Source organism: Chlorocebus sabaeus, chromosome 8, assembly GCF_047675955.1.
Source record: "Chlorocebus sabaeus isolate Y175 chromosome 8, mChlSab1.0.hap1, whole genome shotgun sequence".
Taxonomy (NCBI): Eukaryota; Metazoa; Chordata; class Mammalia; order Primates; family Cercopithecidae; genus Chlorocebus; species Chlorocebus sabaeus.
This window is the reverse complement of record NC_132911.1, coordinates 112,061,398-112,085,179: the sequence shown is the minus strand read 5'-3', so window position 1 is coordinate 112,085,179 and position 23,782 is coordinate 112,061,398. Positions and strand designations below refer to the sequence as shown.

Below are 23,782 nucleotides of genomic sequence, written 5' to 3'. Positions count from 1 at the left end.
GCCTGTAGTCCCACTTCAGGAAGCTTAAGAGGGAAGACTGCTTGTGCCCAGGAGTTTGAGGACAGCCTGGGCAAAATAGCAAGATCTCCATTTCAAAAATAATAATAATAATAATAAAGTTGATCATTCCTTCGACTTATGGTTTATTTAATTGTTCTTGCTTCGTTTTTGCTAATATATTCTCTAAGTATAGACCATGAAGAAACCCTGGAAAGCTAAGTAATTTTACCATGTGCACTTAATTAATGTGATTTCTAGATATTCCACAAGTGAATATGATGTACTTTTAAGTAATCTCAGAAGGAAAAAGGTATGACAATGTGCAATTGAGAATAATTGGAGTATGAATTCATGGTGTTATAGTAATGATGCATAAGTGTAAGATGGAGACATTAACGTTAGATTCAGAACATAAGAGTGTCTAATGCCTCTCCCCCTACCTCAGAGGAATTTTTAGTTTATAAAAGTGTAACATTTGAGAATGGCATATAAATTATCCTCTCAAATTCTTTTTAAAAAATTAAGTTAACAGTGTGCCTGATAAAGTTCCTTGGAGGAAATAAACTTCATCTGGGATTTAAAATTCTACAGTTCCATAATTTATTTAACTATATTGCTATAGAAACTACCATCACAGAAACCTTTGTTCCTTTAACAGGAATTGCAAAATTTGAGCAAAATTACACCCATTCTTATGTTTGGATTGGCAGTAAATTTCTTCATGAAACTTAGTAATTCAAGTAAATACAAAAAATAGAGGTGCAAATATTTTGTCAAGGGGGTGGGGATTAATAAAAGGATAACTTTAAAGGAAGTCTTCAAAGAGGCAATGAGGCTAACCACAATTTTAAACAATGAGTGAGAGATTATCAAGTGGATAGTAATATTAGATCCTATTCTAAGTGCTGTATACACATTATCATAATCCTCAAGATTCTATAAAGTAAGAAATATAGGCCAGGCTCAGTGGCTCACGCCTGTAATCCCAGCACTTTGGGAGGCCAAGGCGGTCGGATCACGAGGTCAGGAGATCGAGACCATCCTGGCTAACACGGTGAAACCCCGTCTCTGCTAAAAATACAAAGAAATTAGCTGGGCGTGGTGGCGTGCGCCTGTTGTCCCAGCTACTCGGGCGGTTGAAGCAGGAGAAGGGCGTGAACCCGGGAGGCGGAGCTTGCAGTGAGCCGAGATCGTGCCACTGTGCTCAGAGAAAACCTCTGAGAGGGTTGTCTTTGCACCTTGGCCCAAGAGCTAAGAATAAACAATTCAAGGGAACAAATGCAGAGAAAACAGCAGTCCAGGAACAAGTGTAAAGGTATGGAAAGACCAAAGGCTTTAGTTCCTGCAAGGAACTATGAGGAACTATACCTGTGAGCAATGAGAGAGGATGTGAAAAATTAGGAAGAAATCATCAGGCAAACCTTTTAGACCATGGTAAAGCGTTTGAATTTTATTCTAAGACACATGGAAGCCAGTGAAGAAGTTTAACCAGAAAAGAGACATGATCTCCTTCCTATTTTTAAAATATAACCCTATGAAGAATGGATTCTAAAATGGATATGTGACATCCAAGTGGATATGTCAAAGGCAGTTGGAGTATAGGCGAATGGTCTGTGCTGGAGATGTAATTTAGATCCCTCTAAGTGGTTAAGATTAGCTAGGAATAGAGTCTAGATAGAGAAAAGAGGAGGATCTAGGACTAATTTCTGAAGCTTTCCAAACTCAAGAGCTGGAGTAGAAAAGAGGTGAGAGAGGTCAAAGCCGAACTTTGGCTAGCCAAGACAGCTGTCATGATTCATGGAGCACTGATGCCCATGACTTTTGCCCATCTGATCTAATCTGCTATCATTAAATGTGACTTTGCCAATATGAGATTTCAATTTGAGCTTGTGTTTTTGTCTTGTAAACTGTGCAAATATGGATTGGATTGGATTGGATTGGATTAATGGTATTAGTGAACATCTTTTGGCCATTCCAAATCAGTATATATTAAGGAATGCATTAAGGAGGTAGGGCTTACAGTAGATACACCGTTTCTTTTTAAATGTCCAAATCTTGACAACGATGGTTGTGAAGTTAAACAATGATTCCAACATCTATTATATCAGCCCGGAATTAATAGAAGTTGCAATTATTCTTGATATTAAATAATAACATTTTATATCTTAAGAAAAGATATAAACTATCCACAATAAAACTGCAGTCTTTCTAGAAAGAGTCTGTGTCTGGTTGTCCAATTACTCCAGTCCATCCAAACTTTGTCAATTTTTCCCTCAAGCTAAGTTTTATTACTTTTTCAAAAAAGTTTATTGTTTTAAAGTTAGATTTAATATAGGATAAACTGTATCAAAGAAAATGCAAGGACACAAACAGCAAAAGTAGTTTGATTTGGTGGATAAATATTAGTGTAGAAAAAGCAATATATTATCCTGTCTGATTTTTTGAATTCCTATATCAAATTAAGCTGGATACAAAGTCCAAATTTTCTTCAGGCAACATTTTTTGTTCTTCTAGCAGCAGTTTTCACTTAATACAAAATAACCCTGTGGCAAATGCCCAGATTTTGTATTAACACATGTAATTTTCCAGAAGAAATGTCAAGTTGTGTTGCTGGCCCCTTAATATGGATTGATCAGAGGCAGTGTCTGAGTTCTATTAAGAACATCTGAAATGAAGAGTGGGCTAGAAAAGTGGGTATGTCAGTGGTAACTTTCATATTTTGTTTCAAGGAATGGACTGGTTTTTGCTAAAGCTGCACATTTCTCTGGGCTTGAATGAATTGGATAGAATTTCAGGCTGAGTGATGAAGTACAAACACTTGCATTCAGATCCTTTGTTATTTTACACATGTATACATGGCTGTCAAGGGAGTTTCTGGTTCCTTGTAATATTCATTAGCTTTGGGGGTCTCTTAAATCCAGCTGTAACATATAGCAATAGATCTGTACATCCAATTCCAACACCTCCTGGTCATCCTGCATTGCCCATGGGTCATGTTTGTCAACGTTAGTCTGTGAGATTTTTGGACCTGGAGTCTTGCCTTCTTTGGTGCTGAATTAATAACCATATCGTTTTTACTATGCTTGATTACATTTGACTTTTATACTGTAAGAATCTATCTCCTTTTCTTGTAAATTTTGCCAAGACTGGTTCCTATATGTAAAAGAACCAATGATATTTAACTTTTTAAGTCATAAACCAGAATAAAATGACAACTGTTTTTTACCATAAATGGAGCTTGCATCTGATTTGAACTTACGTCTGATTTTGAGCTGCTATGGCCACAGTTTAAAGTTTACTATATACTCACAACTCGGAATTAATCTTTTTTTTACTCACTTCTCTTTTTTCATCATGGGCATGGATGGAGAAGTTCATTCCTCACTTGTTAATATATCTACCTATGTGCTACATTGCATCTCCTTTTTTCTCCCTTTGAAAATCCTTAAATTTACCTTATTTTCTACATGTACTTTTCATGATACTAGCTTGATTACTCATTTATCAAGTGTTTTTTGAGCATCCACTATGTGTCAAACACTGTGCGTAAACCCTGGGGATAGAACTGTAAGGTTAGATTGACTTCATCTTGTTACAGAGCTTGGATCTAGTGAGGGAAACAGGTGGTCTATTACATTCTAGAATGGTAAGTGCTGCAATGGTGGAAATGCAGAATTCTAGGTGAACACAGGACTTGTGTAAACAATCATTTCTCTCTTCTATAGAATCAAATTCAGTAACTCTACTACATCACTTGGTCAATACCCACCATTTTTTTCTGTAACAACTTTACTTTTAGCATGATTTTACCCTCATTCTACTTAAAAGTATCATGTCCGTCTTTTACAGTCCCTTCTCTTGTGGGAATAGCTGGGTTTTCTGTGCACAGATGTATTAGTGTGGAGTACTTTCTGTACCAACTGCCAAGTGACCTGATGCTCTGTCATTCTTTAAATGTCTTCATACTGGAGGTGATGCTTACAGTAGTTTCTCCTTGGACTCTGAGCAACCTTTTCTAAAATGTCATGAAATACCCACTTTCTAGAAAGGAACATAAAGACCAGGGTCGCCAAGGACTCACTCAACATTCTGAGCCATTTTGTCTGATGATCCTCATTATTTGCCATCAGTATGTGTCAAATGAGACACAACGTTTTTGTTTTTGTTTTTTTTAATCCCCGTGACCTCTGTCTCAGAGCACTGGGGAAATGAGCAAGTATCTCAGATTGTGTAATAACCCTTCAGGGTAACACTTGATCTAGACCCTAGACCATTTTTGCTAATTACCTCATTTATTTAAAACAAAACAAACTCCCTGCCATTTATTGAATCATTTTCTGTATCAAGCTCTTTTACAAGCATTATCTTAGCAACTGTGCCATTTAGGTATCAGTATCCATATATTTTAGAAATAGAAAATGAGCCTAAGAGATTATGACTTGTCACCCAGTTAGTAAGTGACAGAACTCAGGATGTAAGCCCATGTATTTGGACTCTTTTACATTATACTCCCTCCCTGCATTAGGAAATCTCAGATTTGTTCAGGTCCTGAGAGCACTGGAACTAAAGCTTGCAATGTCATAGGTGCCTCTTTTCCCCAGTGGTTGGGATATTTCATTAGTATTTCACCTATTTGAATTTAGAACCTGGATTGCAAAATGCAACCTGGGTTACTTGTATATTGACTAAACTGTGATCAATTGCTTAACTTCTGTCATGGGTTTAACAGATAACCTAGCCTCCAGTATATTCCTGGAACTTCTCCTTTATCCCCAGTAGGATACTTACCTGACTCTAACATCTGACTAATGATTATTTCAACACATATACGGGACATCAGCCACCACCTGCCACCTTCCAAATTAAGCTAATTGAATATCAACTCGAATTATACCCAAGCCCAAATCGCCAAGTTCAGTGTAATTTTGATTCATGCCACCTTCCTTTGGGAACCATCTTTCAGCTAGTCTTAGCCCCAGCTGCATTTATCCTGATCTCGCTTCTCTGTTTCCCCCGGTTAGCCTCTGAAAGAATAACACAGCTTTTGCCAAACTTCTTTAGGTTTTAACTGGAAATAAGAAAGGGAATGTATATTTTACTTCAGGCTTTATTTTGTTGCTCTGATTTTTCTTATTTCTTTTAATTTTTAAGTTCCTTCTCCACTTTGTAAAGAAGTCTTTTTTCACATTTCCATTACATTCATGTCTCTGAAGCTTTACTTCCATTATGTTACACATATGAAATTTCTTGTCTCCTGTTACCTAAATGTTCCTAGTCTGATAAACAGATTCTAACTACGATTTGATCAGAACTTAATATACCTCAGTCAGGCAGGTATATTCCCTACTTTCTTCCAGCCCAGCCCATCTCGAAGCCTTTTCTCATTTCATTGCTCTTACCATGAATACCCTCTCTTAATCTCTCTCCTGTCATCCACCTATCGTTTAAGGGCCCAGTTTTATCTCCACTCTTCTCTATAATCAGCACACACTAACCTCCCTTTATATAACTTATTGCCTGTGCTACTTCTTAAAATGTACAGCTTCTTAAAACATAAATCGAGCCAAATAATTTTCCAAGCTAAGACTTTTCAGTGGCTTTCGACTGCATTTAAATCAAAATCCATTCTCCATGCCAGTGGCTTCAAAACCAGGTATTATCGGGCCCCTGCCTACCTCTTTATTATTGAGCTGGAATTAACTGATTCTTTCATTAAGAAGCAAAATGGAGATAGAGAATTCCAAGAGAAAGAAGCCAGCCAAAAGGTTTTCAGTAAAATTCCTTTTATTATTTTTATCCAAGTTAATATTGAGTAATAATGAAATTTTACCCACACGGTTCCTCAGGCTTCAGCTGATAGTATTTCTTTTTTAATTCCAGAATTCTGGACAATTGTACTTGCTGTTCTTATCCCTCTTCTCCCCTAACTGAAGACAGGAAGATTAAATAAGATCCATCAGGCCGGGCACAGTGGCTCATGCCTGTAATCCCAGCACTTTGGGAGGCCAAGGCAGGCGGATCGCTTGAGGTCAGGAATTTGAGACCATGCTGGCCAACATGGTGAAACCTCGTCTCTACTGAAAATACAAAAATTAGCTGGGTGTGGAGGCACAAACCTGTAATCCCAGCTACTCAGGGAGGCTGAGACACGAAAATCACTTGAACTCAGGAGGCAGAGGTTGCAGTGAGCTGAGATCGCAACACTGCACAGCAGCCTGGGTGACAGAGCGAGACTCTGTCTCAAAAAAAAAAACCCAAAAACCAAGATGCATTAGATTGGGCACACTCAGGGTGGTATGTTTGTAGAGAGTAATTTATTATATAGTTTCAAATAGCTAGAAGGAGGATATTGAATGTTGTCAACACAAATAAATGTTTGAGATGATGGATATGCTAATTATCCTCATCTAATTACTATACATTATATGTGCAAAACATTACTACATACCCCATGAATATGTACAATTCTTATTGTTTAATTTTAAAAATAATTTTTTAAATAAAAAAAGATTCATGTATAATTAAGTCTAAGAACATGGTTGCTCATTTCTTCCAATGGTGGGAGTGGAGTACAGCCTTACCCATTCTTTTATGACCCATATGAATGATAGTGTTGACATCCAATGACAATGTTTCTTATTTGGGACTTTGAGAGGTAGGCTTTCACCATCTTCTAACTTGATAGAAACACAAATCAACAGGTATATATATTATACATATATATACACACACACATACATACATATATATGTGACAGAAAAGGGGATATAAGAATTTTATAGAACCACACATACTTAATTTTTCTTCCTTTACTGTAACTTTTATAAACTACTTCTTGGGATGCAGTGGTTGGTTCTTGTATTACTTGTATTACTATGTTCTAAGAACAAAAATTAGCTTTTCAATTCCATCATTTCCCAGGTTAAGGAAGAGATGTAATGCAGCACATATTCAGAAATCTCCATTTGCAAGAAGAACATACCAAGGATCTTTTGCTTGCTTCATCTCGTGTGTCTGGCCACTTACTGTATTTACCAACATTGGCTTCATCTGTTGCTCAAGAATGTTGAGCTGTTTCTCACCTCAGGTCTTTACACATCTGCCCAGAGCATACTTCCTTTCATCTCTTTTCATGGCTATCTCTTCCTTCAAGTGTGTTACCTTCGCAAATCTTGACTACTGCCCAAGGTAAAAGAGGTTTCTTTTTTAATCTCTGTCTTAGCAACTTGATATCTTTTTTTAAAAACAGAACTTTTTATAACTTTTAAATATTTAATTTATTCATTTATTTACTTTTTCAATTTCTTTCCCATTCAACTGTAGGCTCCATGAAGGCTGATTATTTTGTTTTATTAACTATTGGATCTCCGAGGCCTAGAGCAGTGCCTGGAAAAAAGACACAATTAATAAGTATTTGCTAAAAGAATACCTCCCATTTCTCAATAGTAAGACAATAGTTATTTTTATGTACCTATGTCTTGATTCCTAAATTGCCCAATACTATCTTTAAGGAAAGAGATAGCATCTTAAACCTCTTGATGAGGGGTTATGAAAATTTGCCTCCAATTAAATATCAAGTGATATAGTTTACGTATTTATTTATTCATTCATTCATTTTTGTTTTTCAGAACTGCAGTTTTGTTTGTTTGTTTGTTTTGTTTTGTTTTGTTTTGAGACAGGGTCTCCATCTGTGGCTAGGCTGGAGTGCAGTCTAATCATGGCCCACTGCAGCCATGACCTCCTGGACTCAGGTGATCCTCCGACCTCAGCCTCCTGGCTAACTGGCACTACAGGTGTGCACAACAACACCTGGCTTGTTTTTTGTATTTATTGTAGAGACAGGATTTCACCACGTTGCCCAGGCTGATCTCGAACTCCTGGACTCAAGCAATCCCAAAGTGCTGAGATTACAGGTGTGAGCCACTGCACCCAGAATGCAGTTCTTTACATACTTTTTAAAACCTGTATGTCTTTATAATGTTCATCAACATCTTTTGGAAACTCCTTAAAAATTAATTTGTCTGGCAGGGAGAAATGTAGGTGTTTTAGAGTTTGAAACTTGTACAATTTGGTGGCAGGGGTCGGGGGCGGCATTTGGAAAGAAAAACGATAATGGATACAAGTTAGATACTGGTCCTTGGAAGGGACCTGTGTAAAAGAAGGGAACCTAAAACTGAAGCTTCATTTAGCTCTGCTGTGAGTCAGCCTCAGTCCCCGGGACTGAACTCTTGAGTGCAGCATGTTTCTTCTTGTACTTAAGTTCAGCATTTGTAAGACATAACATTTGAGCCACATTCATCTCACAGATTATTCTGTCTGACACTTAATGCAGTCCCACCCATGCTCCACAGTCTCACCATTCCTGTTTACTGCATTCAAAACAAATGCCAACTGGATAACAGTGTGAGAAGACAACCTCACCATGACAGCTGTTAATACACTGATACTAATCCCATGTTATGTTGGCATTGCTCTAGCTTCATAATGGTCTGAAAATCTCATTCGTCCTCTCTCAAAAATTTTTCTAAAAGTCCCAAGTTTGCTTTTATCTTTTCTCCCTGAACTGTCACTCTATATCAGAAATTGGCATCTATTTTATTGACAAGAGTAACTATTTTTTTTCTGTTTATTTTTTTCTCACAGGACTTAGATTTTTGAGGGTAAGACAAATGCATAGCACAGCCCCTACATTGTCCACTTGACTTTTTTTTTTTTTTAATTTCTGACTTGCTCTATTTGAATACTTAAGGTCGGTTTTAGTTTTACTGTTGAGGCAATAAAGTTAAGAAAAAAATGGGAATATAGTAAATATATCACTAAGAATTAGAGTTTCTCAAATAAAATTTCCTTGCAGCAGCAGAGGGGTAGCCTTCTGCCCTGCTGCTCATATTTTAGGCCAGTGAATTATTGGCTTTCACAGGGAGCTGGAGTTCAGTGGGTCTGGAGACGATCTGCCAGCTGTGAGGCAATGTTTAGGTTAAAAGATTTGTCTCAGAGGTTGGGAATGCTGAAACACGGGTAAAGAAAATAAATGTCTTGAGGGACATTAACTTATAGAGAGAATATTTATCCCATATGAATACCTTGCTTGCCTGGAGTAACCCAGATATTTAACCTCTGAGGCGGCAGTTGAAGCAGAGAGTAATGGAAGTGATGACAATGAAAGCGAGAAGGGAGGGGGACAATGGCAGTGGGGGCTTAAGGGATTGTGACTTTTTTTTTTTTTTTTTTAAGAGGAGTCCCTAGGTAAGAAACCACAGACTGGGTTCTGTTAATCAACATTTAATCAGCACGTACCATGTGCTAGGTACTGTGCTCAACAACAGGAATATAGCAATGAATAGAACAGGGTCCCTGACTTTAAGGAACATACAGTATGGTGGGAATGGGGATGGTACCACCATAAGGAGCATAGTTCTAGAGCCAAGAAGCTGTATTAACCCTAGAGAACTTGGTTAGTAATATGGTTTGGCTTTGTGTCCCCCCCCCCCCCAAATTTTATCTCATATTGTAATCCCCACGTGTAGGAGGGAAGGATCTGGGGGAAGGCGATTGGATGATATGGGCGGTTTCCCCTATGCTGTTCTCGTGATATTGAGTGAGTTATCACAAGAGCTGATGGTTTAAAAGGGGCAGTTTGCCCTTCGCTTATTCTCTCTCTCCTACCACCATGTAAGACGTGTCTTGCTTCCCCTTCACCTTCTGCCATGATTGTAAGTTTCCTGATGCCTCCCCAGCCATGCAAAACTGTGAGTCAATTAAATATCTTTTGTTTATAAATTACCCAGTCTCAGGTATTTCTTTATAGCAGTGTAGAAATGGACTACTATAGTTAGACTAGAACCCGTGGGTTAGCTCACCTAGAAAGCCGCTCATTCAGTGGGAAGGCATTCGCTTATCTTCCTAAAATTTTGGAGGAATTATACATATTTTAAATAGCTGTCTAGAAAAATTTGAACTTTGTTCTTGACTGATTTTCCAATATCTAATAATTTTCTTCCTTGGAGTTAAGGTAGAATCAGAGAGTGCAGAGCCCACACATAGGATAATTACAGGGAAGAAGAAGGAAGAACTATTTTTTATCTATTCACTCAAAAAATATTTATTAACACCAACCATATGGTAGGCACTAGTTTAAGTTGGAGATACTAGCATGATCAAGACAGAGAAGCACTCTGCCTTCATCGAGTTTATGTTCAAGTTGAAGAAACAGACAATTAATAAACAAATAATATGATTGCAGAGTGTGATGTGTGAATCACACCCAGGTGAATAACGAATAGGGTGATGTTTTACAGTGTAATTGGAAATAGGAAGGCAAGTCAGAATGGAAGGACTATTTTAGATAAAGTGGTCAGGGAGGATTCTTAATAGAGGTGAAACCTCCAGCTTTGATAAGCCACAGCGGAAGCGGAGAGTGGTAAGATCTGAGACTGGAAATTCTGCTCTGATTTTGTTATAAAGCATTAGCAGAATGTCATTGAAGAATGTTAAACAAGGAGTTGTGATCTTATTTACATTTTTAAAAAGTCATTTATATGGAGACAAAAGTAGAAGTAAGAAAAAAAGCATGCATGGGAATGATAAAGACCAAAATCAGAATGCTAGTCATGTGTATATGGTTGGAGAAAGATGATTGAGATTTGGGGAGGATAAACAGGAAGAATTAATGTATATATAATGTTTCACTTCTTTTAAAAAAAAGTATGTTACCACTTAAGCAAGCTAAGAGGTGGTGATGTTGTACGCAATATTATTCTTTATTGCTTCTTATATTTGAAATGTATTTTAAGGCATGTTCTATTTGTATTTTAAAGGCATGTTTATTGCTAATTCAAGTGTCTAGTACAGCCAGTCAGGGAATGTAAAGGCAAGAGGCCCTCCAATGGGTCTCTGGCACTTGAGACCCATATCCCCTCCAAACTAGGGCAGCTGCTACCCAGCCCTAGTTACCTGTTGCCAAGCAAGAACTGAGACCTTGTGTTGCTAGAGAAATCAGTAATCTGTTTTTTTTTTTTTTTAAATGTGAAATGTCCTAATTTTAAAAGCTGGCAGTTAACTCAAATTAATGAAACAAAGCAAAGCGAAATGCTATGAAGAGCCAAACAAGCAAATAAAGGCAAATGCCTGTGCACTAGATTCAGCCCTCAGGTTACCACCCTGCCACCTCTGCATAATCTCTGTTGGCAAATTCAGGCAAAATGCTGTAAAATCTTTTCTTGTGGAGACTAATATTCAAGTAGAGAAGGTGAAAATATTCCAGGGCCCTGCAGAAAGAGTGTACTAGCCAAGACTCCCTGGAGTCTCTGTGGGGAAGAGCTTTGGCTATGCTAAGGGAGATTCTTAGCTTCTTGTATACTTTACAATCTGCAGATCCATCACTGTGAGAACCTCAAAAAAGAAGCCAGACTTTTCCATTGACTTCAAGGCTGTGTCAGCAAATGCCAGACTCAGCAGGCCCTTTCTATTGTATGTTAAGTTTCCAAACAGCTGAAAATAGTTTGTGCCAAGATCTCTATAAGTGTGACAAACATACAACATTCTATGTGCCCCAGGAGGCCAATTAAAGCTAGGAGACCACAGATGACAATCTCTGAATATAGTCACCACACCTCTCAGGACTGATGGCCATGATGTATTTTTCTAATTCTCTCCTCATCAGAAATGAAGCCTTGGATTGAAGATTATTTATTTATGGCTTTTGGTTTAATTTTTAGCAGAGGTATTTTGGACCTGAAAATCTCCTAAAAAGAAAATATTGCCTGGATATCAAATGTATACATTTTCTTACCAATATCATTTCATGTGAGTAACTTACATAGCCTCTTCATATAGGTCACCCAGTTCATCAAAGTTTCTTTGAACACAAACTGCAGGCACTTAATAAAACCTCCTTAAAGTGCTGAAAAAAAATCTTTACAGTATGTTAGAAATCATTTGTGAAACCTTTTATAGGAATAAAGCATTCTTAGTTTACCAACTTTCAGACCAAAAATTTAGTCTTTTTTAAAGGAACTTGATCCCATTTCTATGTTGATTGACACATCTGAAATATTTTTGAGTTCTTTGTCAGAATATTCTTGTGTCTTTAGATGTAATATATTGTTATGTACAATTTATAAAATATTGTAATATATTATTACCAAAATGGGGCTTGAGCAGTCACAAGGGGATAAAATGAGCAAATGCTCATGTGGTGTTCTCATGAATACTTGTATAACTCCCAGCTACTGTAATACCTTAGAAATGATTGGCATAGGGGGAGCCTTCTGGTGTGCATTATACTAAAGGCAGCAGTGGGTAAAGGAGAAAGAATGGTACTGATGTCAGAATCTTGCCTCGTAGAAAACAAAATAAAAATAAAATAAATACAAAACCTGAAAACAAACCTAAGAAATGATATTTACACTGTGAATGGCATTTTCGTATTTAGCTATTCACAATGTAAAGTAATCAAATTCCTTGAATGTTTAAACTAAATAAGCAAGTTCTCAAATCAAATAATTGCATTGTTTCCAAATGTGTATGGTTTTCTGTTCAGTTGTGTTATATATAATTTCCACTTACATTTTTATCCATTTAACATTGACTGCCAAGTAATTCTCTTGGCGATCAGCAGTATGTAGAACTTCAAAAATAAGATACTTGGAAGGTATCTTGCATAATATTACATATGTAATTCATTCTAGACAGGAATTATTGTTCAATCTATTTTTTAAAAAAACCCAAATCTGTGTTTATGTGAAGAGACCATAGATAAATATATAGGATATAGTTAGCAATGAAAACATTTATCTGGATGAATCAGGAAAAATGAACAAACCACCCCCAACCTGCAAAGAAGGCCTACTTACACACATTGAATTTCCTCATATAACTTCATAGACTTGTTCTTTATTTTGTTGTTTAGAAGCCAAAAACAAATAATGAATCCTGCCTTCCTTTTGCTACATATTGAAATAACAAAAGCTAATAGGTCAGTAATAATTCAGCTCTACAGTGTTAATCAAGCTTGATCACAAGGAGCCTTAGAATGAAACATTCAGTCACCCTGTGGTTTGCGTTGCCAATGCCTTTCTACTCTTCTGCCTTACGAACACCACCACAATTTTGTTTGGGTAGTAATCTCCTAACCCCAGGCCCAGGGAATAAACTCTTACTGGTCTCCATTAGTCATAGGGATCTCATTCTTTATTGGTCTACAGGTTTGAATGCAACCCAGTCCAGGATAATGAGACCTAAGGAGTTACTCTACTCCTTGGGGAAAGAAAATCTCTTTTCTTCCTGCCTTCTTCCTTTCCACTCTGAATATTCTCCAGTAATGCTGTAGCCATCTTGTGATCATGGATAGGGCTTGGGAGCACAGGAAGCAAAATAATTCCAGAAACATTTATTAACAAACACTTTGACATCGTTGAGCCTCTGAGGGAGCTGCCTATCTCCAGATTTCTTGTGAAGTGAGAGAACAAAGTTCTGTATGTTTGGATCACTCCAATTTGGCCTGCCACTTGCAGCTAAAAACATCTTAGCAAATACATTCATCATGAAACAATTATGCTAAAAAGAAACCAGAAACAGTAAATAACAAATGTTGATTGAGTCATCATGAGGTATACACTATCATTATCTTCATTTATCAGCAATGATGTGAAGGTATATAGAAAGGTTAGCATTATTGCTAACATGCTGCTGTGATCACCCAGATTTGGGGGCTCCATTGTTACATAACTTTTTGGCATGATATATTTGGTAGAAGAGTGCCTTGTATTCAGTAGCATTAAATCTTAGCAAATTACAGGTACAGAGAACCTTTTACACATCCAACTTGTAAGCAAAATAGCTATCGATTTAACATAAACTCATATATTATTTTAAATATGATTTCAAGAGAAGGCTGACAAACAGGCTGACAAACTGCCTCCACCAGTATTTAATCAATAGATTTTCATTTTGCTTATGAATAGAAACCAGAAAGCAAGGAAAAGTTGGCTTTTTCAATACCAATCGTGTAAACAGAAATCACTGCCAATTGTGAGGGTAGTGGGGGAGTAACTGCATACTTGGGAAATAGAAATATGGTACCCAAACTGATTTCCTATGTGCTTCCAATGGGTCGTTACAGGAAAACCAAATATTAAAGACATGATACAGAGCCACATAATAGCCACTTATTCATGCATAGACTTTTGAATGCACAAGCCAATATATCTCTAATATGAACATATAACATAAACTGTAATTGTCTCTTATCTCTGTAATGGTTCTCTAGTGGTTCAATTCCTAAGTCCAATTTCTTTTGGCCTTCCCCAGAGTATTTGCTTTTAAATGGCATTAAATTTCTGCCTCATTTGTGTTTAGACCCGTATTTCCATCAGTACTTTGATAATAAGATGATATATTTACAGACTAGCTTTTATTTCACTTTAGCTTAAAGATTTCCTCTTTATAGACTGGGATTATTGAAATAATTAGCTTTCTTATTAAACTATAATGGAAAACAAAAGAACGGAGATGGAAGGGAATGTAGAATGTCTCCTCATAAAAATATTGATAAAACAATCCTGTTGGAGGGTAACCTCTTTTAGGATGCACATTAATTTTTGGCAAATTTTAAAAATGTTCTGGGTTTAGATTACCCAAATCACACTCATGAATGTCTTGAAATGGCAGCTGCAATAATACTAGGAATGTAGAAAGTTTTTAAGTTGATTTGTCTATTCAGAAAGAGTATGGGCAAAATTTAAATTAGGTCAGATTTGTCCTGTCTCCACCCCACTAAGGTTTGTGTTTGTTTGTAGTACAGCAGAAAGCCTATTCTCACTATGATCCTTTGGGCAAATTTCTTAGCATATCCAAGTCTGCTTCTCTTATTAAAAATAAAAAGGGATTCCATAGTCTCAGAGATTTTGTGACAATTACATGAGCTAATGCTTGTGAAAAGTTGTATAAAACATTAAAATTTCTAAACATTTACATTTCTTACCCCCATGCCATGAAAACTTACTCATTATGTGTGATTGTTTAGAGAAGCACTTATGGCTAGCTGTCATCTCTTCTAACTATTCGTGCTTTAAATTATTTTAACTAAAGGAAAGAACCGTTAATGATGTTAATCTTGAGAAGTCCAAATTTGCCAGCCTTGTATGGTAAGCAAACAGATATATTAACTCCTTGTTCTGTATACACTGGGAAATTAATTTAGAGTCCTCTACAATTTCCCAGGTATTCCTTAGGATGGTGGGGGCCTCGGAGAGGCTTCAGCATCCAGTCATCTTTCACTCCCAGTCCCAATCCCTATTTACTGCCTTGCCTCTGTGACCTTTCTTTGTCTGTATCCTTAACCCCCTGTTAATTTCCCAAAGCTCCACTAACAAAAGACTGTTGGGTGAGTAGCCAACTTTTTATTAAACAAAACATTTGGGGAGGGAAATATGCCCAACACAGATGCAAAAAAAGTAAAATTAATCACTAGAAGATTGTTTTAAACTGAGCTGTCTTTCCATCTTTGGGTATTTCTCACTGTGTTTTCTTCTTCTATTACATTCCTCTCCTCCCTGTCCAAGACCTCTAAACCCCCAGTTTGTGCCCCCATGCCCAATCAATTGAAAGTTCCCATAATATATTATGCAGAGCAACTTTTCAGTTTTCCCCAGCTCAATTTTCTCTCTCCAGACTATGCCTCAGGACCTTGCATAACTTAAAAATCTTGATGTCCATTAAGATATTTTCCTAAATGGAAGAACAGGACAGAGAACTAAGCAAATGCATTGGTATTAGAGTTTGTCTTTAAAATGTCTTGAAGCACTATGCCAGATGCTTCTGTGCATTGTTTTATTTAACCTTCACAACTCTGTTACATGGGTTCTGTTATCCAAATTCTGTAGATGAGAAATCTGAGGCCAACTTTATATCTGCTCACTTGTTTTCGTTCCTTTAATATTTTGTTAAAGAGAAAGAATTTCGTATAAACTAGATTTAAATAGTATTCTTATCTAAAAGAAGTAAACTGAGAGCCAATCAAAACCAGAAATAATGGGCTCCACTGATAGAAAATAATTGGAATAAAGTTTTATGTGTTTGGGGTGTGTGTGTGTGTGTGTGTGTGTGTGTGTGTGTGTGTAGCTCTCTCCCCTTCATTGATTTCACAGGAATATTGTAATTAGTCTTTACCATATTTATCTACTGATTATATACTTGATCTTATTGGTTATTCTGCTTTTTAAACTTATTTATAATAGTCTTCAGTCAATTATTGTCACAGCTTTGGAAGAAATTGACTTCTCTACTTTTATATCTAAGAGGAATTCATGAGTCCTTGTCAAATATGCACAATTAGTTTACAATAGTCCCAATGTTGTTGCTTCTTTTTTTTTCTTTTTGGCATTCTCAAATTATTTGGGGTTTTTGTTTATTATTTTTTAAATATTTGGGAAAATTCAACATGATTTGTGGCATAAAGACAAATAATTTGGAATGTTATGTTCTGATCTTGTTACTCTCTCAAAATTTCTAAGAGATCTTGGGCAATTTTTAAAATTTTTCTAATTCTCTGAAACTTCGCTTTAAATGGAAAATAATGCCTAGCTCACAAGAATACAGAATACATTAAGGATGAGATAGTTATAAAGGGATCTTTAAGAGATTTTATAAGATATAAAATTAAAAGACATTTATATGTTATAATAGTATGGGTTCTAATTATGAATTACTATATGAAAATGGTTTTAATTGAGCTTAACATAAGAGGACTTCACACTCCAAATAGTCTTAGTGATAAGAAGATGTTAGTAATCAAAAGAAAATCTTTTTGTTCTTATTTTTATCAGGTGTTCATACACATAACGAGCTAAATTATTCTACAAAAACCACAGAAACTATTATGAAAAATGATACTGTTAGAAAATATTTTTTTACTTTCAGATTTCTAAAAACACCTGGTTGTGATGCTACCTTACTTTTTTCAGCAGTAGACATCATCTACCAACTTCCTACTAGAACTTAGCATGTGGGTCTCTTTCCTCTCCCTGTCCTATCATGCATACATTTGTTTCCCATCCCTTATCCTTCCACTACTGTCAAGGCACAATTTTAGTTAGATCATTGTTCAGTGTTCATATCAGGACTTTTTAAAGGCTCTTCAAACTTGTGCCATTGAAATGACTTTGCTTTCTTTACTTTTATTTTTTACCCTATGCCTGGAGTTAATAATTGCCTCATTTTTTCTTTATTTTAATTTTTTAAAAATGATTTTTAGTGATGCAAATTCATTTCTATTACCTTGATCTATAATTATGATTGATTTATTGAAATAAATTAAGCCCATTGTTTGGGATATTTAGAAAAGCAATTCAAATTAATAATTTCATTTTGCTTTTCCAAAGGACCAAAACAGTTAGTGTCAGCTGCAGTGTGCACTTGTAAGAAGTGAACAGTGCCTATATTTTTGCATATATTTGCTATGGCTTTTGGTGTTTTTTTTCTTTTTCTTTTTTTTTTTTATTATACTTTAAGTTCTAGGGTACATGTGCATAACGTGCAGGTTTGTTACATATGTATACTTGTGCCATGTTGGTGTGCTGCACCCATCAACTCATCAGCACCCATCAACTCGTCATTTACATTAGGTATAACTCCCAATGCAATCCCTCCCCACCACGCTCCCCGTGATAGGCCCCAGTGTGTGATGTTCCCATTCCCGAGTCCAAGTGATCTCATTGTTCAGTTCCCACCTATGAGTGAGAACATGCGGTGTTTGGTTTTCTGTTCTTGCAGTAGTTTGCTGAGAATGATGGTTTCCAGCTGCATCCATGTCCCTACAAAGGACACAAACTCATCCTTTTTTATGGCTGCCTAGTATTCCATGGTGTATATGTGCCACATTTTCTTAATCCAATCTGTCACTGATGGACATTTGGGTTAATTCCAAGTCTTTTCTATTGTGAAAAGTGCCGTAGTAAACATACGTGTGCATGTGTCTTTATAGCAGCATGATTTATAATCCTTTGGGTATATACCCAGTAATGGGATGGCTGGGTCATATGGTACATCTAGCTCTAGATCCTTGGGGAATCGCCATACTGGTTTCCTGTATTTTAATTTTTTTAATATACTTACCATGAATTCCAATTCAGCCCGTCACCTCTCTGCCACTTGCTTGAATCTCCCCTTAAAAGTTTAGATATATTGGGCCAGGCACAGTTGCTGACACTTGTAATCCTAGCACTTTGGGAGGCTGAGGTAGAAGGATCGCTTGAGGTCAGGAGTTTGAGACTGGCCTGGGCAAAATAGGGAGACCTCATCTGTATAAAAAATATAAAAATTAAGTGGGAGTGGCAGCACATGCCTGTGGTCCTGTCTACTTGCGAGGCTGAAACAAGAGGATTGCTTGAGCCTAAGAGTTTGAAGCTGCAGGGAGCCATGATTGTGCCACAGTACTCCAGCCTGAGCAACAAAGACCCTTTCTCTGAAAAAAAGAAAAAAAAAATGAAAAAAGTTTAGACAAACCAGGTAGTCTTTTAATTCCATCTCTTGGAAAAATCATTCTTACAGCATTCTGACCTACTCTCATCTGAACTGTTTACACCCTGGGGACTGATTTTCTTTCCCTTGCAAGAGAGACGGGGTTTCACCATGTTGGCCAGGCTGGTCTTGAACTCCTGACCACAAGTGATCCACTCACCTCAGCCTCCCAACGTGCTGGGATTGCAGGCGTGAGCCACTGCGCCCAGCCGAAATTATTAAATTTTAAGTTATTACTCAACCAGCAAGGCTAGTCCCTCAAATTAAATAAGGTATGTAAGTAACTAGGATAGATATCTATCATCCTAATATATATATATATATAATTGTAAATTTTATCCACTATTCTTTTTGAGATTCAGAAACCCTTATACATCAAACACAGTTCCAGTTACTGATGATAAATTTATTCCTTGTCATATAATGTCATAAATCTGTAACTATTTTGGAGTAGAGTATCAGAGTACCAAGGGTTATGGCTGCTTTGTCAACTTAAAAAATTGAAAATCAGTGTCTTGTAGGCTGTTTCTGTTTTCAATTTTTTAAAACTTGGCACTCAACTGTAACCCAGTATCTGCAGCAAACATAACGGCCTGTGGCACCATCTCAGCCTACATCTTTGCTTATCTTACCTTATCTTTACTTTTCAACACTCAAAGCATAGACTGTAACGTTATCCTTTCTCACTTGTCTGCTTTCTCTTTTATGCTCCTGGTCCTTATGAAAAGCTTCGACTAATAATTGACTACAAGATCCCCTAAACCTCGATCTAATCATTCAATAGTTTCACCAAATGTAGTCATTTTTCAGTTTTATTAAGTTACTTAGAATAGCAGCCTCATGGAAAAAAGTAAATCTTCAATAGAGACCCAAATAAAATAGTAGATATATACAGATCATCACCCAGGCACAATGGCTTATGCCTGTAATCCCAGCACTTTGGGAGGCCAAGGCAGAAGGATCACTTGAGCCCAGGAGTTGGAGACCAGTCTGGACAACATGGCAAAACCCTGTCTCTACAAAAATATGTAAAAATTAGCCAGATACACTAATGTTTCTAATTTTTGTAGCTCTGTCTCTACAAAAAATACAAAAAAAAAAGGTGGGAATATGCAATTTCACAATGAGTGTAGATAAGAACTACTTGTGTTCACCAGGAAACACAGTAGAATTAACTTGTGTAGAACTCCCTGTTCTTCAGTCATAACTTTGACTTCATTTAGCCTCTAACATCTTCTCACCTCTTTCTGCTCGTGCTCCAAGTCCAAGTGTTCAATGTATAGGAAAAGGGCTATGACACATATAAGCACATCAGAGGGGTTACTTTTTATCCCATGCAAATAAATATTCACAGCTCAAATCTAGGTGTCATTAGGTACTTTTACCTTCACCTCACATCCCTGTTAGAAAAGAAGGTAAATGGTGTAAATAATCAGTTTCTGGGCATTACTCCTTTTCATGTTCTGTCCCTATACCTGCCCCGCAGCATATCAGCTAAGGAAACTAAGTTGATGTTTTAGGTGTGGTGAAACTCAGTCATCAGTTTCACACTTTGATATTTAAAGGATTTAGAACATCTGGAAGTCTGTTGATGTCTTCAACTTAAAGCTCCTAAAAGTTACCAACCTCATCACTGACCCTTCAGCTTCTGGAACAGTAGCAAAGAAAATAGAAGTGAATACACAGCAACCTGTCTGGAAAAGCTGCTGTTCTATAAACATGATTTAATACAAGATAAAAAAAAATAAAACACCTTGGACTGGAAAGGTGCATGTTTTTTCACTTTAAACTGATTATAGCAACTGGGCTTTCTGTCTCTGAGAATCAGTAAATTGGTAAAAACTTGTCAAATGCTATCATTTACTGCATGCTATTTTTAGAATGCATTTGTGAAGGAGAATTTGCCCTTTCCATATGGGTTAAGTTATTGGCAAAATAAAGCTAAACAAGTGCATTTTGAAAACATGGTGGGAATGCCAGTTATTTATAGCTGTCCACAGCTATCAATTTTTACTTTAAAATTATTAGACCAATTATGGGGCAGGGAGCATGTGCTGAGCTTGAAAATATAACCAAGAGTGATTTATACAATGAAAATGATATACAAAAGGTGCTTTCCTGGGCAAAAGAGTTATTCTTAGCATTTTAGTTTATCTAAGACTCATAATATAATTTTGTCCTTGGAGAAATTCCCCATTTCTTTTTTAGTATTCTGATATTTTTCCTATTTGGAAAATGCAATTAGACAAGATAATGAAATAAAAGATATGAAAATCATAAACAGGAGCCAGTATTGGCAAGTGGTGTGGTTGTTTACTTAGAAGACCCAAGAAAGCAAATTAAAACAATGGGAAACAATTAGAATTCAGTAATCCTACTAGTTTAAAAAATAAAAAAAGCAATAACTTTTCTATACACACTAAAAAATTGGCTTAGAATTATACAAGAAAAAAGATTCAATTCACAATAAAAATGAACAATCAAAAATCTAGGAATAAATATTATTTTGAGATGGGGTTTTGCTCTTGTTGCCCAGGCTGGAGTGCAGTGGCTCAGTCTTGGCTCACTGCAAACTCTGCTTCCTGGGTTCAAGCCATTCTCCTGCCTCAGCCTCCCGAGTAGCTGGGATTACAGGCGTGCACCACTGCACCTGGCTAATTTTATATTTTTGGTAGAGATGGGGTTTTGCCATGTTGGTCACGCTGGTCTCAAACTCCTGACCTCAGGTGATCCGCCTGCCTTGACCTCCCAAAGTGCTGGGATTACAGGCACCAGCCACTGTGCCCGGCCAGGAATAAATGTTTTTAAAAAGTAAAGACAACATAAAATTCCACTGAAGATGCCACTATAGTGGAAGACAACATTGTTTTTCTAGAGAGACTCAACTTTTTAATGATATTATTTTTAATCTATGAGTTCACTCTGATCCCAAATAGAAAACTAATTTTGTGCTTTTACCAAGGACCCACCAACATGGGCCACATTTGCACCAAAACCATGAGAAAGGTGGCCTGGGTCATTACAGAAAAGTACTACACGTGCCTGGGCAATGACTTCCACACCAACAAGCATGTGTGCGAGGAAATTGCCATTATCCCCTGCAAGAATCTCCGGAACAAGATAGTAGGCTGTGTAATCCATCTGATGAAGTGGATTCAGAGGGTCCCAGTGTGAGGTACCTCCATCAAGTTGCAGGATGAGGAGAGAGAAAAGAAAGACAATTATGTTCTTGAGGTCTCAGCCCCCTGGATCAGGAGATCATTGAAGTAGATCCTGGCACTACGAAAATACAGAAACTTTTGGACTTTGGCAGTCTGTACAACCTGCACGTCACTCAGCCTACAGTTAGGATGAATCTTAAAACCCCTCGGGGAGGTGTTTGAATCTTTCTGCAATGCTGTAATATTTTCAGTAAACCTGGGACAACAACAATAAAAAAAGAAAAAAACTAATTTTATGAAATGTGAAAAAAATTAAAAGTTTACATGACAGATGATTGAATGCATTAGATTATTGAGGAAAATTTAAAAGGAAAGAATAATAAAGTGGAAAATCCTGTAAATACTAAAATATATCATAAAGTTATAGTAACTAAAATAGTGTGATACCAGGATAAGAATAAAAGATCAATAGAAAATATCAAAAAATCTAACAATGGATGTAAGTATATTTAAGTATTTAGTATACTCTGTGGAGGAAAACCTGATTAGTCAATAAATAGTGTTGGGACAACTGGCTAGCCATTTGGAAAATAATTAAGTGAGATTTCTACCTCACTCATTATAGTAAAATAAATTCCAGATGGATAAATAAATTTAAACTAAAACCATAGAAGTAGCTTTTTAAAAAAAAGAACTAAGAAGACTGTTTTTAATAAACTTTTAAAAAAGTGATATAAGATCTAGAATTCAAAAGAGAAAGGCAGATAATTTTGACCACATAGAAAAGAAAGTTTTCTGTGTATTTAAAACACCAATAAACCTGAAAAAAATGAGGCTGACAAACTAAAAAATTAGTTAAAGGGCTAATTTCCTTAATAAATGTTTTTAAAACTCATAAAGATTCATTTTTTAAAAACTAATGAAAACTCAGTAGCAGAATGGACAAAGTACTGAACTCAAAGTGGCTGGGCTGAAAAAAAAAAAAAGGCCAACTAACATATAAACCTATAAAGAGTCACTCAACCCCACTCATAATTTTACAAATGCAAAATAAAACAGTATACAATTCCATTAACACATAATAAGCAAAGATTGACATTTGATAAAATTAAATATTAGAATATACATATATAGACAAAGATGAAAAATGATATTGTTTTTGAAGGTTTTTAAGTGGAAGAATAAATTTGTGCACTTTGTTTGAAGGGCGATTTGACATTATTTATGCATTAAATATAAATTTATATTAAACTAATAATTGTACTTTAGCAGTTTAAGCAGTAGATGTACTCACAAATGCTCAAAGATATATGGACAAGCAAAGTGTAAAGTCAGCCATTAGGCAAAGTTATAGCCATACTGGTTATTAAAACACAGAAATACTTCTGAGCCAATTGATAAGTGGTGGCTGCACAGAACTTGCTGATTACCTCACTCAATACCTCAGCCTCTGGGCCCTCTGCAGTGGGCTTGTCTGTGGTCCAGCAATGAAAGGGTTAATATGTAGCCCAGGAGGGCACCACTAGGACCTCCCTTCAGCATGAAAGTTGGGATCCATTTTGTTGGCCAGTACCCATGAAAACGATTGTTAAATATTTTCAATATCACTTCAAATAACGATGTTCACTGCACATTGTTTGAAAATATCTAAATACCCACTAATGGAAGATCAATTATGTAATTTGTGGTCTAACAATACCATGAAATATTATTCCACAATTGAAAAAATAATGAGATAAATCTGCATGTAATGATATTATGAATCCAGGAGCTGGTTTTTTGAAAAGATAAACAAAATAGATAGACCACTAGCCAGACTAATAAAGAAGAAAAGAGAGAAGAAGCAAATAGATGCACTAAAAAATGATAAAGGCGCTATCACCACCAATCCCACAGAAACATAAACTACCATCAGAGAATACTGTAAACACCTCTACAAAAACAAATTAGAAAATCTAGAAGAAATGGGTAAATTCCTGGACACATACACCCTCCCAAGACTAAACAAAGAAGAAGCCGAATCCCTGAATAGACCAATAACAAGTTCCGAAATTGAGGCAGCAATTAATAGCCTATCAACCGAAAAAAGTTCAGGACCAGAT

General features: G+C 36.4%; 1 pseudogene; it reads left to right on the top strand.

Moving 5' to 3' along the window:
- The first annotated feature begins 21,297 nt into the window (after positions 1-21,297).
- Positions 21,298-21,902, top strand: LOC140712327 (small ribosomal subunit protein eS17 pseudogene; annotated as a pseudogene).
- The last annotated feature ends 1,880 nt before the right edge of the window (positions 21,903-23,782 follow it).